Source organism: Sturnira hondurensis, unplaced genomic scaffold (assembly GCF_014824575.4).
Source record: "Sturnira hondurensis isolate 20B ecotype Veracruz unplaced genomic scaffold, ASM1482457v3 Scaffold0008723, whole genome shotgun sequence".
Classification (NCBI taxonomy): domain Eukaryota; kingdom Metazoa; phylum Chordata; class Mammalia; order Chiroptera; family Phyllostomidae; genus Sturnira; species Sturnira hondurensis.
Window position 1 is genome coordinate 157838 of NW_028081354.1, and position 17079 is coordinate 174916.

General features: G+C 46.2%; 1 protein-coding gene across 2 annotated transcripts in view; it reads left to right on the forward strand.

The window, feature by feature from the left end:
- ATP2B2 (ATPase plasma membrane Ca2+ transporting 2) overlaps positions 1–17079 on the forward strand; it is a 467640-nt gene that overhangs the window by 142312 nt on the left and 308249 nt on the right. For both annotated transcript variants that reach the window (XM_037055587.1, XM_037055588.1), the window contains exon 2: positions 10526–10569. The gene's annotated coding sequence lies outside the window, so the exon portion shown is untranslated. The remainder of the gene's footprint in view (positions 1–10525; positions 10570–17079) is intronic.

Here is a 17079-nt window from a genome sequence, read left to right on the forward strand (position 1 = left end):
GGTGTCATTCTGCCTTCTAGTCTCACTTCTCATATGGAAACAAGTATGCTGTTTTGAACTCTACTTGGTGCCACTTTTTCTCCTCAGTTTTGCACTTTTTATTGTTGATTTTGCTGGTTAAAGTGTCCCAAATGCAGTGCTATCTAGTGCTCTAAGCCAAGAAGTCTATGATGTATCTTATGGAGAAAACAAGTGTGCTTGAAGAGCTTCATTCAGGTGTGCATTATAGTGCTTTTGGTTGTGAGTTCAATGTTAATGAGTCAACAGGAGATATGAATGAAGTATCTTCATACAGAAATACAAAGTTATTATGATATTATTGTTTTTATTCTTTAAAAGACAGTCACGAAAGAGGTTGAGCATTTGGAGTTCTCTCATCTTGATAGTGGCTTTGAGGATCGAAGATGATAAAGGCTGTGAAAGGTGGTTATAAACTATAAAGTCTATGGATGAGCATTGCAGTCGTCTTAACTATTGCATGGACATCATACTCCAAGGCAGTTGTCCTGTGCTGAGGCCTCTGGGGAGGGCCTGCCTTGGTCCATGGGGCTGAGAGTGAGCTTTACAGCCTTAGGTACCACATTGAAAGGGGACAGGAAAATCTTAGTGGGCTTCACAGGCATCACTTCCCTGCATGTGCCAAAGCTTAGATGAGGGCTGTTCCTGTCTGCTGTCCATTCTATTGCCACCACCCTATCTGGGCCACCATTGTCTCTTGCCTGGACAGTGACATGGCTGCCTCACTGCTCTCATCCTTCCCTCTGGGTTCTCTACATCCATTCTCCACATCACAGTGACTCAACCCCAGACCCTTCCACTGTATACCCTTTAATGGCTTCCTGTTTTTCCCATGAAAGCACACACACAGACAAAGAAAAAGACCCATGAGTCTCTGGCAGTCAGGCACCTGCCCACATATTCAGCTTCCCTGACATCACGTTATCGCTCACTCTCTGCTGCAACCATACTGGCTTCCTCTCAGAGTTTTGAATGTGCTGTGTGCTTCCTGCCACAGGGCCTTTGTACCTGCTAACCCTCTGTTTCTGTGACCCAGTCCCCCACCTCCAACACTTTCCCCTGTTCACAGTCTGTATGTCCTTCAGGTCTCAACTCAAGTCACTTCCCTGATGACCCTGCCCAGGAACAAATAGGGCTATAACACAGCCCCACTCTACCCTACTTTCCCCTTTATGGAACCTGACACATTCAATTTATTTGAGTGACCACTTGGTGAATGACTGTCTTCTCACCCCTTCTCCTAGACTTTAAATGCTGAGGTCAGACACTAGGGTTTGCCTCTCCTCACCACTGAGTTCCCAGAGCAGAGGACAGGGCCTGGAACATCGTAGGTGCTCAATAAACACTTAGTAGGTTAGCAAACATCCATCCTCATGCTGCCTGCTGGGGAAAATCCTATCAGACAAGATCCAGGCTCTCTCTGGCAGTTCACAAACAGAAGGATGATGAGCTAACATCTGTAGAGTCCCCAACCATGCACTTTTTCTTCAGTTCTCTCAGCCATCCAATAAAGTAGAGAGCTAATATGTCCCCATATTTGAAGATGATGAGGAAGCTCAGAGAGATGGGAGAACTGACCCAAGGTCACACAGCTAAGAAATGGCACAGGCAGGACTTGCATTTAGGACTGGCCTACCCAGAAGCCTGTGCTCTAAGCCTCTCCCTCTGGCCCCTCCCTTGTCTTCTCACCTTTGGTTTGTCCATACCCTGTTCATGGCAGTTTTATGTACAGAGAGGTGTATCATTTAGGAGACTTGGGACTAGACCTCATGTCCCAGCCATTCTGATGTTTTCTTCTTTGTATACACTGGTTCCAAAGGCAGAGCAAGACAGAACCCCTTGCTAATTCTGTTCTTAGGGGGTGGCTTGACTGGCCACCTTCAGCATATCACTTTGCAGAAGCCGAAGCCAACCAACAGATTCAGTACCTACAGTCAGCATCAGGGATGCTTGGTGGGGCTTTGGCCTCTGGAAGGCCTTGCAGCGGCCACAGGATGCTAAGGTAGTGGGACTCATTTGGCTCACCCCCTTATTTTACATATGGGGAAACAGAGGCCCAGGAAAGAGAGGGAATTTATTCAAGGTCAGAGAGTGAGTTTCAAAAGCAAAATGAGAAGCAGAGGCTCTGGGCTTCCTGGCCAGTGTCACTCACCTTTGCTTCAAGGTCTCACTTGACAAAATGGGGTTGGGGAAAATTGTCTCTACCAATCTATTGTGGTATCTGAAATTTCACCATTAATTCTTTTGTGTTAGAGAAATACTGCTAGTTTTCTAACAGAATGGAAATACCCTTGGATGGATGAAATGAGGACAGAGACCCTAATCGGGAGTGGCCAACCTGTGGCCCATGGACTACATGCAGCCCAGGATGGCTATGAATCTGGCCCAACACAAAATCATAAATTTACTTGAAACATTATGAGATGTTTTTCTGTTTTCACTATCGTTTGTGTATTTAATGTGTGGCCCAAGACAACTCTTCTTCTTCCAGTGTGGCCCAGAGACGCCAAAAGGTTGAACACTCCTTCCCTAAGTCATCAGTCAAACAATTTATTCATGTTTCCACCCATCTCTGCTCTCTCCATCAGTATCTCCATCTATCCACTTATCTGCCTCTCCAATCATCCTTCCTCCCATCCATCCACCCATCTACCCACCCATTTACCCATCCATCCACCCATCCATCCCTTTTACTAGATTCTCATTTGTCACTAATTTTCTATCTGTCTCTGGGATAAAGCAATGAATAAGGCTCAGTTATGGCCTGTGCCAAGCTCCCTGAAGGCAGCAGAGCTATGAGGCCAGATTTCCCCTGCACTGTGAGAAAGGACCACACAAAGGGAGACGTTCACAGCTGGGCTTCACAGGCAGAAAGAGTCTGGAGACCCTGACCCCAAGTTCTTCATTCTATCTCTTGCTATTAACTAGCGGTGTGGCTTGAGTAAGACCCCTCCCCTCTGGATTCAGTGTATCTATCTGTGATTGGACTGAATAAATGTTTCACAGACTCCAAACATTCATATACCTCCCTCCACACCTGTGGATTAGGTCACCTCACCTGCACTAAAAAGTACTTAATATCTTTATTCAAATGAGCTCACATTTTTTTTACCTAAATAAATTTTAGAATGAACCTTGTTGTTACCATAATGGGAAAATATGGTAACAGCTGTCATACATAGAAAGTAACAGTAAAAATATTTTTTAAAGGAGGCAAACTTTAAGTGTTGTTAAATTCTAGGTAGGCATTGCTTCCTACCAATAAAGGCCTGTTAGCTTTAGCAAGTATTGGAGAGGTGGCAAAGGTAACTGAGGGTGCTCTCCTTGGAGTGGTTTTCCTGTAGTGTGCCTCAGTATTACACAATGATGGTGAGGATAAGGATCGCCCCTAAGTGTCCCTAGTATAGATGTGTCAGGAGCATATATTCATGATACAGTCTTTCCTATAGGTCAACTTATAGGAAAGGACAACAGCTCAGCCAGCTGCCTGCTGAGCAACCTGGCACCAAGGAATAGACAAGAGTCACGAACAGTAATTATACTCTTCACTCATCTTTTATTGAATGCAGGTTCACTCAAAGTAGAACATCAACATACATTAGTATCCTCCTCACACTCTAACAATCTAAGGAAAACATAACACACACACACAGCAATCAGTGGGGGATAACCGATCCAAGTCCCAGAGTCTCATGCTGCAGGTCTGGGAGACAGCATGATGGGCAAGGGTGTTGTCAGCATTTTGCAAGGAAGGGTTTCTGGAGCCAGGTGGGCAGCAGGGCAGACAAAGTCCTCAGTCTTGCAGGGCAGAGCCTCTGGCACCCGATGCCAAGGGAGATCAGCATAGCGTGGAACAGCACTCTAGTGTGTGGGGGTCGGCTGTCTCAGCAGTGGTCTGGAACCTGCCTGTTATACCTTGGAAGTGGGGTACTCCACCCTTCTGGGTCTTTCCGATAAATGTCTTGGCACCCCTGATGTCAAGTGGGAAATTTGCCCAGGGACATATGGGTGGTACATGGCTCTTCCGCTTGACACCCTTGCTGGCAAGTGTGGAATTTCCCCAGGGATTGTCTATGGGTGGTCCTGCTCTGCAGACACGGTTACTCTGACTACATGGGCAGATACCTTAAGTGTGTCTCCTTGCCAGTTGTGTTTTACTCTGACTTAGGTAATTTTTCTTTTGAACCAAAGGGTCATGGCTAATTGACAGCCATTTTAGTTGACATAAGTTACTCTACTTTGTTTTATACACTTGATAGTATCTTAATCAGACCAGTGCCATTTTATTGGCCCTGCTCTCCACATTATGCCACTCCTGGCCACAAAGGGGAAAAATTGCCTTGAAGGAAGCTTCAGGTCAGACACTGTCCTGGCCACTCCCTTCTAAGCCCTCTGGATGTGCCCCAGGGCTGGCCCCTCCTGAGAACTCACACCTTCTCTGCAGACCTCCTGGAAGGGTCAGGAAACCATCAGCCGGATTCTGTAACTCAAACCCAGTGATATCTGCTTCAAATCCTGACTGAGAAGGGAAACCAATATGGAAATCTGAAGCCAGCCCATCAGGGAGTTTAGCAGGCATCGGGTGCTGCCCATCACTCAGAGAGGGCCCTGACCTTTTCTAATCTTACTTTTTGCCAAGAGACTTCTCCATCCTGTTTCCACCACCCCTCACCCTTGACCCAGGATCCCTGGAGCCATGATAGTATGGAGTCCCCAGAGTGTGATCTTTCTGAACTTTCCTATGGCATTGCCAGGTATGATCAGAAAAGACATGCCTCTTAGATATGCCAATGCCTGAAGTGTCTTACTAAATCTTTACACCCCTGGAAGGCAGGTGGTCTGGTGGATGGAGCCAGAAGATCTGGGGTTTGAATTCACCCTCGTGCTCTGGTGGCTCCCTGCACATCCTTACGTCTGGGTTTCTGGGGGCTGTGGAGCCTGCTTCAGCAACACTGACATCAAGGGTATTATTTACTTGAAAAAATGTTCCATCCTGGATTCAGATTTCAGGATATTTGAAATACTAAAACTGCAGCCAGCTCTGTTGAGGACACAGAAAAGCCCACTTTCTCATTTGGCCTTGGCTCCAGCTGAGGCCCATGGCGGGAGGGGTGGTCTTTGTAGCCCCCAACCCCCACTCCAGATCTGAAGATCCAAGCCAGAAAAGCCCAGAGGAGGAAAAGGTTAAAAACACAGCTTTAGACTTTACTGTAGAAAATGCTTTTCCTTTGCAGGTAATAGTTATACTCTCTCATGCAGTTCTTGCAGTTTGTTCCTTCCTTTCTTCCTCCCCTCCTTTCTTCCTTCCACCAGACTGATGTCCGACTGACAAGCATGGTCAGGAGAGCCCTGTAGGTTATTCATACCTTGTGTCCCTCTTGGTATATGCCATGACCATACCACTTGTCAAATATGTAAACCACAGTCCTATATTCAAAAATATTTATTTTTTTGAATAATTTCTTTTTAATTTATTTAATCCCATCCCATCCCACCTCCTGTGCTCCCCCTCCCTCCCATTTTCACCCTTCTCAGTTGTTGTCCATGTATCTTTTATATATGTTCCTCTAAATCCCTCCCCTATTTCCCCTGAAACTGGAAAGCATTATGCTGAGTGAAATAAGCCAGGTGTTGAAGGACAAATACCATATGATCTCACCTTTACCAGGAAGCTAAACAACAAAACAAACAAGCAAGCAAAATATAACCAAAGACACTGAAATAGAGAACAAAAATATTTATTGAGCACTCACTGTGTTTCGGGCCTGAACTTGTTGAGCCATGGGACACATCAGTGCCCAGACAGGGTCCCTCCCTAAATGTTTATGGTCCACTGCAGAAGGAGACATAGCCACGACTGCAGTGCAAGGGCTGTTGTGATGGAGATCCAGGCATGGTGGCTGCTGTGGGAGCTGGAGGAGGGCACCCTCACGTTTTGGCCAGAAATGAAGCAGGCATTTTGGGAAAGTTACTCAGAGGATGAAATTCCACACCCAGACTTTCATTAAATCTCCTTATTGACATAGCATGAAGGTACCTAAGAGATCTTTTAGGCTAGTATTCCCTCCCAAAGTGGGTTCTGAGGAATGTTAGTTTTGTGGTCTGTTAATAGACATTACTGAAAGGAATGTTCCAAGGTCAAGGTAGTTTAGGAAATGCTGAGTCAAGCAAAAGTAAGCTGGTTTCTATGTTGCAGGACTTATCAGAGCCTTAATGTATTTATTCATTGTGTTATGAAATCTACAAGGAAGGTGGAAGCTCCAACATGAAACATGGTGCCACGTTTTAGGGAGCCTCTCAAAAGACTAATGTTCCCCAGTGTCACTCTGGGCAACTCCAATCTAGTCCAACGCCCTTGTTCACAGAGAAGAAAACTGAGGCTCAGAGAGTGGCTAGCACTTTCCTAATGTCTTACAGGGAACAGGGGCCAGGGCTCCTCCCCTGTAAGAAGGCTCTTTAGGGTGTGTGGTTTGGGCTTTGAATGCTAGTAGCAATAAGAAGAGTGGGATCCGTGTGGATGAAATAATCCTAGGAGGGTTCCTGGAGGAGGTAGGGTATGAGCTGGAAAGTCTGGGGCCTGTGGGTGCCAATGACTTATGACTTATTGACTAAGTACCACTGAGAATCAGATGCACACACTCACTGGCACCCAGTTTGCCTGAAGAGGACTTCAGGCTGAGGAAGGCTTCGCACCAGGGGGATTAGTCCCAGAACTCACAAGGGATGCAAGCACTTGCAGGTGTATTTTTCTGGTCCTCTCTTCCCAGAAGCCTCCTCTGACTGCGGCCCCCAAGTTAAAATGATCCTTCACCCAAATTCTTACCCTGGGTGTTTTGTAATGTCATTTTATGCTTCTCTGTTCTTCCTGGTGAAGTTTTGTTTTTAGCCAGTGTGAGAGCCCCACTGGTTTATGAGTGAATTGAGAGCAGACCTGGTGCTTTATTCTTCCTTGTTTACAGTTACTGTTTATCAGGAACTCACTGCATGCCCAGTGAAGTGCTCATTGTTTTTCCCTGAATCTCATTTTACCTTCATCACTCAGTAGCTGTTTCTAACCCCTTTTTGTGGAGGAGAAAACTGAGGCTCAGGAGGTTGAAGTGACTTGCTTGAGAACGTGAACTGTTAATGATGCAGAGACTTGAAACCAGGCCTTCACTTCTCTTTTTGTGTCTGGCTTGTGAATTGGACAGAGCTGAGTCATGGATAGTCTCACAGGTATCCTACTCTCCTAGGGCAATGACCTGAAGGCTGGTCTCTCCTGTGTCTCCAAGGCTGGGGTTAGGGCCCCTGACTGTTAACCATGCTCTGAGCTCAGCCCTTTCTCAGCTTGTTGACTGTAAGGGGATCCAGGGTATGTGGTGTGGTCACCTGCAATGTAGAAGGGCAAGAATCATAGAGTGACAGCTGGCATGGTGCCTAGGCTCCCATACCCACTGCCCCGATGCCCGGACTTGCCCAAGACCTTTATGAGTCCTCATCTTACTCACATTTATGTCTGTCCAGAACTTTCCATGCAGGGCGTCTGGCAGTTTTTCCACCAGTTACTCCCATCTCAACCTTTCACCTTTATTTATGGACAGCTTTTGTCAGTGATACCCAAGAAGCACCCTGCCTACATTTCTTGGTTTGGGCCAAGGGCTGGGGTCTCCTTTCTTCTGTAATTAAAAATTCACCAGTGAGGACAGATTGCTCATCAATCTTTCATCCCAACAGTCCCTACTGGGGAAGAAAAGGGCACTGGCCTTGCTGTCCATAGCCCAGGACCTTGCTACTATGTGCAGGAGTTCAGGGTCCTGGGTGGGGAGCAGGCAAGCTCACCAAAGACTAGGGAGACCCCTTAAACATCACAGGAAGGGTACTGGGTGTGAGAGATGCCAATTCTGAGCTTTCTGCCTTGTATACGCTGAAACATCAGGAAGAGGCCCACAAAGGGTCAGAAGGTGAGTATGTGGAACAAAACAGCCACGATGCCTCTGAGTACCACATGACTAGTCTTACCCAATTAGATACACACTTAAAGTTGCTAAGAAAATAGATTTTAGCCCTGGCTGGTGTAGCTCAGTGCATTGAGCGCAGGCCTGTGAACCACACAGTCGCATTTTGATTCCCAGTCAGGGCACATGCCTGGGTTGCAGGCCAGTTCCCAGCAGGGGACTCACGAGAGGCAACCATACATTGATATTTATCTCCTTCCCTCCCCCTCTAAAGATAAATAAATAAAATATTTTTAAAAAGTTTCTTTCTAAAAAAAAAGAAAATAGATTTTAAATGTTCTCACCACAAAAAATAAATGGTAATTGTGTAATGTGCTGGAGGTGTTAGCTAACACTATGGTGGCAATGATGCATATCAGTCAATGCATTTTACACCTCAAACTTACACAATGTTATATGTCAGTTGTATGTCAATAAGACTGGTCACTTTATATATATAAATATATAAAATATATATCTAAATATATGTATGTGTGTGTGTGTATATATATATATATACATACATATATATATATATATATATATTCCATATTTCAGACAAATGGGAAAAGTTAATAGAAACTCTCTAGTAAAACACGTAAGCCAAACAATGGGATAAGGTGTTTGAGGACCTTGGTACAGGGCCAGCCTGGAGAAAGCACCCTAGTCGTCAATGCTGGTTATTATTACTGTTGTCAGTGTTGTTGCCTCTGCTCCAGATTCACCAATTGTGCTGGTCTAAGGCATGTTAGGTAACTTCTAGGGAATGAACTTGCTAATCTGTAACATGGGAATCTTAACAGTGCCTACCTCATGATATCAGTCCCCAGGCACAGCCTGGCCCTCATGTGTCCTGGGCCAGGAGTAAGAGGCAGCCTGATGGACAAAGCACTGACTCTGCCACTTTCTGGCTGGTGTGGCCTGTGAAAGCCCCGCCCATGCCCTGGCCTCAGTTTTCCCATCCGTCCAAAGTAGGTACCAGAGCAGATGGTCTCCTGGGTCACTTCCAACTCTGGGTTCCATGAAACCCTGCACGTGGCTGCCTTTTGTCAGGCTGTTGCTTTTCCCAGAAGAGATCTGGGGAGGGGAGCTCTCAGTTCCTGGTCACTTCCTACATCCTGTGACTGCTGTGTCAGCCTTGTACCTGTGGGTTCCCTGCAGCTCTGCTCTCAGATCTCTGGGAACCCTGGGCTGGGCTGTCTTTCTGGGAAAGGGCCAGCCTGCCTCCATAGTGAGAGGAATTTGAAGGGTTTCCAGTGGAAGAGAACAGGCAGGGGCCATAAGGGGAAGTCAGGGCCTGGGCCAGGCTCCAGGTGCTGGGGCAGGGTCAGGCACTACAGTATGGGGCAGACAACTTGAGTTCAGTCCAGGTGAGCAAGATAGAGGCTCAGGAAGGGTTAACACTAATAGTCATTGGTGTGGAACTGAGCTCCTGACACTTGGGAGGACCTGGTTAGACTTGCCTTGGGTACTAAGGGATATGGCTCCTATGGGTGAAGAGGGCACAGGAGCAGGGCCATTGTGCTGGCCATCCATCATTTGCCCCTTGAAACCCATTCTCCACCCTGTTCACCTCACCCTGTGCCCTGGGAGGTGACCTGTATGTATCAATGCCCTCTCTCTCCCTCTGGCTTCTTGCTGACTTTGACCAGTGTGGAGCTCTGGCAGGATATAGAGTGAGTGGGGAGAGATATTTGGATATTTAGTCTCTCAGCTCTCCCTCTCTCCCTCAGAGTCACCTTGAGCTGGCTGTATGCCTTGACTATAGGTGACAATTGTCAAGGGTCTTTTCCGTGCAGCCCTCTCTGTGCCTAAGTCTGGACATCATTTCCTCCTACCACCCCCTTCCAGACTAGGGGTGGTAGCAAAGGAACCTTCACTTTTGGCCCCCTCTTGCCCATACCTTTGTCAAGATGACCTTTATTAAACCCTCAGGACCCTGTCTGACTCAGCCCCCCAACAGCAGATCAGGAATATTGGAAAGGGATCCTGGAGAGTGGGTAGCAGGGCTCCCCATCCAAACTTTGTCTGGAGTCTGACTCAGTCTTCTTTCCCTTGATTTCTCCAAGGGGTGGTCCTAGTGTTGTTCTCCCTCCTGACTTCTCTGCTTATATGTCTGGAGCAGGAAGAGGGAAGGGAGGGGTGGGGTGGGAGCCCATGCAGGCCTGAAAGGGGAACATGCCCAGCTTCCAGATCCAAGGCAGCCACCAGAGCAGGGGCTACACACTTGCACTCCTGGGGTGAGGGGTAGACACGTTGGGATAGGGGAGCATTTGTGTGCCTAGAGGGGTAGCCCATGTGGCTCTTGCCCATCAGTATCCTGATGGCATGTGGCCCAGAGGTACAGCTCTCCCCAAAGGAGTCAGAAAGTGAGACTTTTGCATGAAATCCCTCAGTTTCTAAACACTAGGATAAGTTCAAATATTAAATTTTCAACAAATATTGAATTTGACATCTGGATCTCTGGTCACCAGTTTGTGACCTAGAAGATACAAGCCCCTCTGATGGGTCTCTCTAATCTCCTTTGCTCGTAGGCTTCCCACACCTGGAACCAGACTGAGAGCAGCCCAGGACATAGGTGAGTGTTTGAGCAAAACCCTTGGTTCACCTGGGGGATTTAGCATCCCCAGCCACAGCTGTGTACATACTTCAGCGCCGTTAGTGGCCCCAGAGCCCTGAGTGGTTTGCAAACCGCCTGTCTGTACAAACCCCCAGGCTTCCCACCTCTGCTTCCCCAACCACCTCAGCCTCCCTAATGCCCTTCCCAACAAGGAGCCTCTCAGCAGCCACTCCCAAAAACCTGGGATCCTGGAGTAGCAGGGGAGGAAGAGGGAAGCCCAAGGCAGATCTGAAGCTGCAGTTTGGCTTTCCCCCTTCCCAGTGCCCCACAGAGCCTGTGTGTTGTCATCTTTACCTTGGTGTGATATTCTACCAAAACAGAGGTGCACTTGCATTAGTAAATGTCCTTTTGAGATAAAGAGCAAATATTCCTGTGTGGGTTGCATGGACTTCATATCAGTCAATACTTTAGTAGCTATTTAACACCATCGTGAGAGGTTTTGGCGGGGGTAGGATTTGTGACGGAGGAGAACTATGCAGAGGGCTGGGCCCCAGCCTGGGAGCCTGCAGAGGACTGTCAGGGGAGCTTAATGGCTGCTGGTCCATCCATTTACAAATGAACATTTTGAGACACAGCCCCCTTGCCTGGGGGACTGCCTGGGAGTTCTGCCAATGGCCCTGGGCTACTACTTCCCTAGCAACCCCTGAGAAATTGCCCTTCATGGTGTGAGTGTGTGGAGCTGGCTCCATTCCTAGGTGGAATGAGCAGTTGCTCCAATATTTGATAGGATAGAGCCTTCCCCACTCAGCACTCCCTCCCTGCAGGCCTGTCATAGCACCCCAATTGCCATCATCTGTGTCACTCCTCGGGAGAGGACGGGAAAGCTTTGAAAACTTCCATCTAAATGTCATCTGTAAGTTAGTAGTTATTTCTAAGTTATGAGAGTATGGGCAATTTGGGTGTTGTGTTTTCCAAGTTTTGTGTAATAAGCGTGTGTTACTTTTTTTCTTCCAAATGCTATCTGGAGTGATCTAGCAACCCATAGGACACTCATGTCCATTGTAGAAATTATCTGACCAGATTAAGCCCAGCAGATAGCAGGGTTAGGAAACTGGGACATGGGACAGGTAAGTTTTGATGGAGAAATAAAAGGTGATACTAGGGAAAGATTAAAGATCTATCAAAAGTGAATGTGTCCTCCTTCTCTGATTTTGCTGTGATACGAGCTAGAGAGCCAAATTATTTTCTGAAAATAATGTGGACTTGGTTTGTTCCCTTTGTTGAAGTACTTACCACCTCAGATATAATTGCTTCTCCCTCTCCACACTCCACTTCTCCCAGAGCAGAACCCTGTCTACTTCTGTCTGCATTTCTAGGACTCAGCAATGTGTTCATTTATGTGGGGACTAGTGTTTGCTGAGTCCCCGCCCCCTGCCAGGCACGGAGCTAAAGGTGTGATGGGAATCTCTTACTTCAGTTCATCCTGAGAACAAGACAGAATGCTTATCCCCATTCTGCAGGTGAGGACACCAAGGCTCAGAGAAGTGAAGTGACTTGCCAAAGGTCACAGAGCTGGTGGGCAGAATTGGAACCCAGGTCCATATAACTTCAAAGACTTTTTCTCCCCACCACATGCCTGTGAAAGCAAAATTACTTTTTTAAAAGGTTGGGAAATACAGCCCTAGCTGGTGTATTTCAGTGGATTGAGCACAGCCTGTGAAACAAAGGGTCGCCAGTTTGATTCCCAGTCAGGGCACATGCCTGGGTTGCAAGCCAGGTCCCCAGTAGGGGACACATGAGAGGCAACCACACATAGATGTTTCTCTCCCACTCTTTCTCCTTCCATTTCCCTCTCTCTAAAAATAAATAAATAAAATATTTTTAAAATAAAAGGTTGGGAAATACAGATAACAGTTGATTCACGGTTTTGCCTCTTTGTTGCCACAGGCTTTTATCCTTCCTCCTTTTATCTGTATATGTTTGCTCTGACACGATACTACATTCTTCTCTAGGCTGTCACACCACTGTGGGTTCTAGTACAGTCTTTGTGTCAGTGAGAATTTGTGATCCAGATGAACAAATGGTCCATGGGCATGTAGACCATTATCTAGTGGGGTCAGGTGAGCCTTGCTGGCTCATGCACCCCTGGGCATGCACCAGCCCTGCCTCCTCCCATCCCTGCACACCCAGTACCTCATGTTGCCAGTGAGATCAGAAGGCAGAACAGGATAACAGGGCTGGATCTGGGAGCTGTCCTGGAGTCATCCTGTCTCCACAGACCCTGCCCCAAGGCAGTGTCGTGTAATGGTTAAACCCTTGGTTGTTGGAACCAGGCAAAACTGAATTTCAGTCCTGACTGCTTCATTCCCAAATTGCATATAGCCTTGGGCAAGTGTCTATACCTCTTTGTGCCTCAGTTTCCCAATCTGTAAAATGTATACCCTCCCCACACAATGTTGTAATTACAGCCACACCACCTCCTTCCCTTCCCTTTCTAAGTAACCAGGCTCTAACCTGAAGGGCAACTTTGTCATAGCCATGGATGGATGTTTCTTTGTGGCCTTGACTATAGCCAGATAATCTAGGTTTTCTTTGTTCTTTCTTTGTCCTTTTTTTAAAGTTGTCTAAAATTACTACATAGACTCTGGGGATCTTTTAATATGAGTGATCAGTAAGTTGTTACAGCCCCAAAAGTGTAGGACATTTTAAGAATGTTTTAAATTTTTTATTTCAAAATATGAGTAACCAGCAATTCTACTTTTAGTGAATTTGCCCCGAGGAAATAGCCTTGGGTACTAAGCCAGGTACTAAGATTTATCTACCAGGGATGTTTATCGCAGCATTGTTTCTACTAGTTAAAAGTAGGAAACAGCGTGAATGTCCACTAGCAGGGGGTGGGAAGAGTCCATCACAGCACATGCAGATAGTGGGAGATTCTGGGCAGCCACTGAATGTGATGGTTGAGATTAAGTTTTAATAATTTATGTGGAAATTTTCATATTCCAGTACTAAAGGAAAAGGCAGATTGCCAAAATTAATCCTAAATGCATTTTAAAAGATAAGTATAATGCAGCATAAGTAAGCAAAGTAGAAAGAAAGAGGAGAGAGAATGAGAGGAGCAGAGGAGAAAATTGTCGAAATACATATCTAAGTGTAAGAACGTAACAGGTAACTTATTTTCTTCTTTGTGCTTTTCTGCATTTTCTAAATGTCCTACAGTGGAATGTTCATTGTTTATAGTATCACAAAGAGTAATTCTAGTTAAGAAAAAAAATTCTCCACCCCCTCCAATATGTATGTGTGTGTGTGTGTGTGTGTGTGTGTGTGTACATTTTGCCAGTCAGCTACATATAGCATCACTTTTCATTCTAAAGTGTTCTTTTTCTCTAAACTTTTTTCCCCAAAGCCAATGTCGATGTTGTAGTCTTCTGTCACTGGAACTGTGATTCTGAAAGAATTGGCTTTGGGGGCTGTTATTAGTTTGCTAGGGTTGCCATAACAAAATACCACAAACTGGATGGCTTAGGCAAGGGAAATTTATTTTGTTACAATTCTGGAGGCCAGAAGTCCTGAATCAAGGTGTTAGCAAGTTTGGTTTCTTCTGAGGCCCTTCTTGGCTTTTAGACGGCCACCTTCTCCCTGTAACCTCACATGCTCTTTCCTCTGCCTGTGTTGTCTGTGCCCTGATCTTTCCTTCTTATATGGACATCAGTCATGTTGGAGTAGACCTACCCTGATGACCTCATTTTACTTTAATCATCTCTTTAAAGACCCATCTCCAAATACAATCACATTCTGATATGCTGGGTTAGGGTTTCAGCATATAAATTTTGGGGTCACAACTCGGCCCATAACAGGGGCAGCTTATTCCTGATGGCTGTGGCCATTTATTTTGCAGAGCGCTGAGCTTGAAGCTGGAATGGGAGCAGGGGAATGTAGATAATGAAGACATTGATCCCACCTTTAAGGGGTCCCCAGGGAGGTAAAATGCAGACACCTAATGTAAGCAGTGCACCTCCCTTCTCCAGAAGGACCCAGAAGCAAAGTCAACCCCTCCTATCTGAGCCCATCCATCACGAATTGGCTGCTCAAGGTCAGAGCAAAAGAGTTCAGCCCATGAAAATTAATTTTACTAAGAAACTCTCATGCACTTCTATGCTAAGAAGCAGTTAGTTAGCTATAAACAATTAAACCATTCAAATGGGTTTCTGGACATGACAACCCAAATTTCAAAAATAATTTTTTGTAGCATCAACTAAAAAAGGACTTGGATTTATTAAAGCAATGATAAAAAGAAGGAATAGGATGAGCCAGGCAGGTATGGAAGTTTGTGATCCTTGAGCTCGTGAAAGCAATGTTGATTATGTCAGTGGATAATAACAAAAAAGTCAGCAAGGGTGGGAGAGATAGAGAGAGGTCAATATAGGCATCCAGGGGCAAGCATGCACCTTAGATTTAAGGTGAAAGGTAATAGGAAGCCACAGCAGATTCTTGAGCAAAGGTGGAACAGAATGAGGACAGAGCTTAGAGAGAATACAGCAGAAAAATCTAGTTAGGCGGCTTTGCAGAAGTGCTGTGATGAGGGTCTAGATATAAGTTCTGGAATTGGAACTCCAGAGGAAGGCTTGGGAAGATGTCATTAGTGCTATTTCATTTTTCTGGGCCTTTGCCTGTGCCTTCTCCTCTGCTTCACCACCAACCTGGCAAACTCCTGAGAACATTTTAAGGCCCCATTCATGGAGACCGTCTTGCCTGAAGCTTTTCTTGCCCTTCCAGGGAGTCAGTCACTCCTTCTGTTGGGCTTGCCCCCAGTTAGAGCACTGGCATACCATGGAGCTCTGTCTGCACATCCTCCTGTCTGTTGCTGGGCTGAGAAGTGGGTGCTCAGTGTCTGCAGGGCAAGATTGATGATGTCAGGGAAACCAGTGATTGGATGTGGGCTGCAGAGGTAGGTGGAGCATAAGAGATTCAAATATAATTCCAAGACAAAGCTATAAAATTTTACAAGTTATCAAGCTCCTATTAGGAATATGGCAGTGATAAGAGAGAAGTAAGCAAGGAAGACTTGGTTCCTACCTTTGTGGAGCTTAGAGCCTAATGGGGGAAACAGATAAAATAATAATTATAACATGATGAATGCTATGAAGCCAATTGGGTATGAGAGCCTAACGAGGGAGGGGACTCGGGGGGTCGGGGGTAGGAGTGGTGGAATCAAAGAGAACTTCCTTAAGGAAGTGCTTATTTAAGGTGAAAATTGGAAGACATGTAAGAATGTATCTACTTGAGCAGGTCACAGGTGTTAGATGATAGGCCAAAATGAAGGTGAAGAAAAGGGAAGCCTAAATAAGGGGAAAAGGCATTCCTGCAAAGGGCAAAGCCTGTACAAAGGCCCTGTGGTTAGAGAGAAGCATTGGAAACACAGAAATTTAGCCTCACTAAAACACAGAGAGCAAGGAGGTGCTGGTGAGATAAAAGGCCAGAGGTGAAGGAAGAAGGACAACATCATAAGGCCATTGTTGTCAGACGGGTTTAGATTTTAGCCTAAGAACATCTGGAAGCTACTGGAGGGTTATAGTCGGGGAGTGATGGAAATAGATCTCTGTTTTTCCCTGGCTTCCCTGGCTGCTGCTATGGAGTGAATAGATGGCTGTGATCAAGAAAGGGGCCAACTGGCCCTGGCTGGTGTAGCTCAGTGGACTGAGTGTGGGCCTGCGAACCACATGATCGCGGTTCAATTCCCAGTCAGGGCACATGCCTGGGTTGCAGGCCAGTTCCCAGCAGGGGATGCACAGGAGGCAACCATACATTGATATTTCTCTCCCTCTCTCCTTCCCTTCCCCTCTAAAGATAAATAAATAAAATCTTAAAAAAAGAAAGAAAGGAGCCAATTGGAAGGCTGATGCAGTTGTTCAAGTGAGAAGCGGTGGAAGCCTTGACTCAGTGTTTGTGGGTGGTAAAAAGTGGACAGAAAAGAATAATAGTCGAGATATGGGCAGAAAGGGAGAGAGTCGGGAATGACTCCTAGTTTTAGATTTAGGGGAGGGCATAAAGGAGGACATTTTCAGAGATATTTGGAGGTGCCTTTGCCAAACTCAATCCATACTGAGTCCCAGTAGTCCTACTGCCAGTCTCCCAGAGGGCCTCTGACTCACAGCAACCCCACCGGGTCAGCAGACAGGGATGACAGGACCTTTCAGCCCGTCTCAAGGTCCAGAGAAGTGGAGAAGCCACTGGCATGAAGCCCAATGTCAAGGGCCCAGGCTGGGCGCCAGGATCTTGGAATTGTGGAGGGGATGGATGATTGTGAAAACCTGGCCCCACAATGCATGGCAGCTACATTTCAGCATTTTCCTCTGATTCAGCAAAATCTCCTCTAAACACCTTTCCTGGGAGACTGACAATTGATCATAATTCCTAGAGATCTACTTGGTATTGACTCTTTATTTTTTGCTCAAATGTCCTGGGACTTTCTGCTCTGGTGGTTCACACAAGAGTAAACTAAACAACATCTGGTGGGTCTGCTCCATC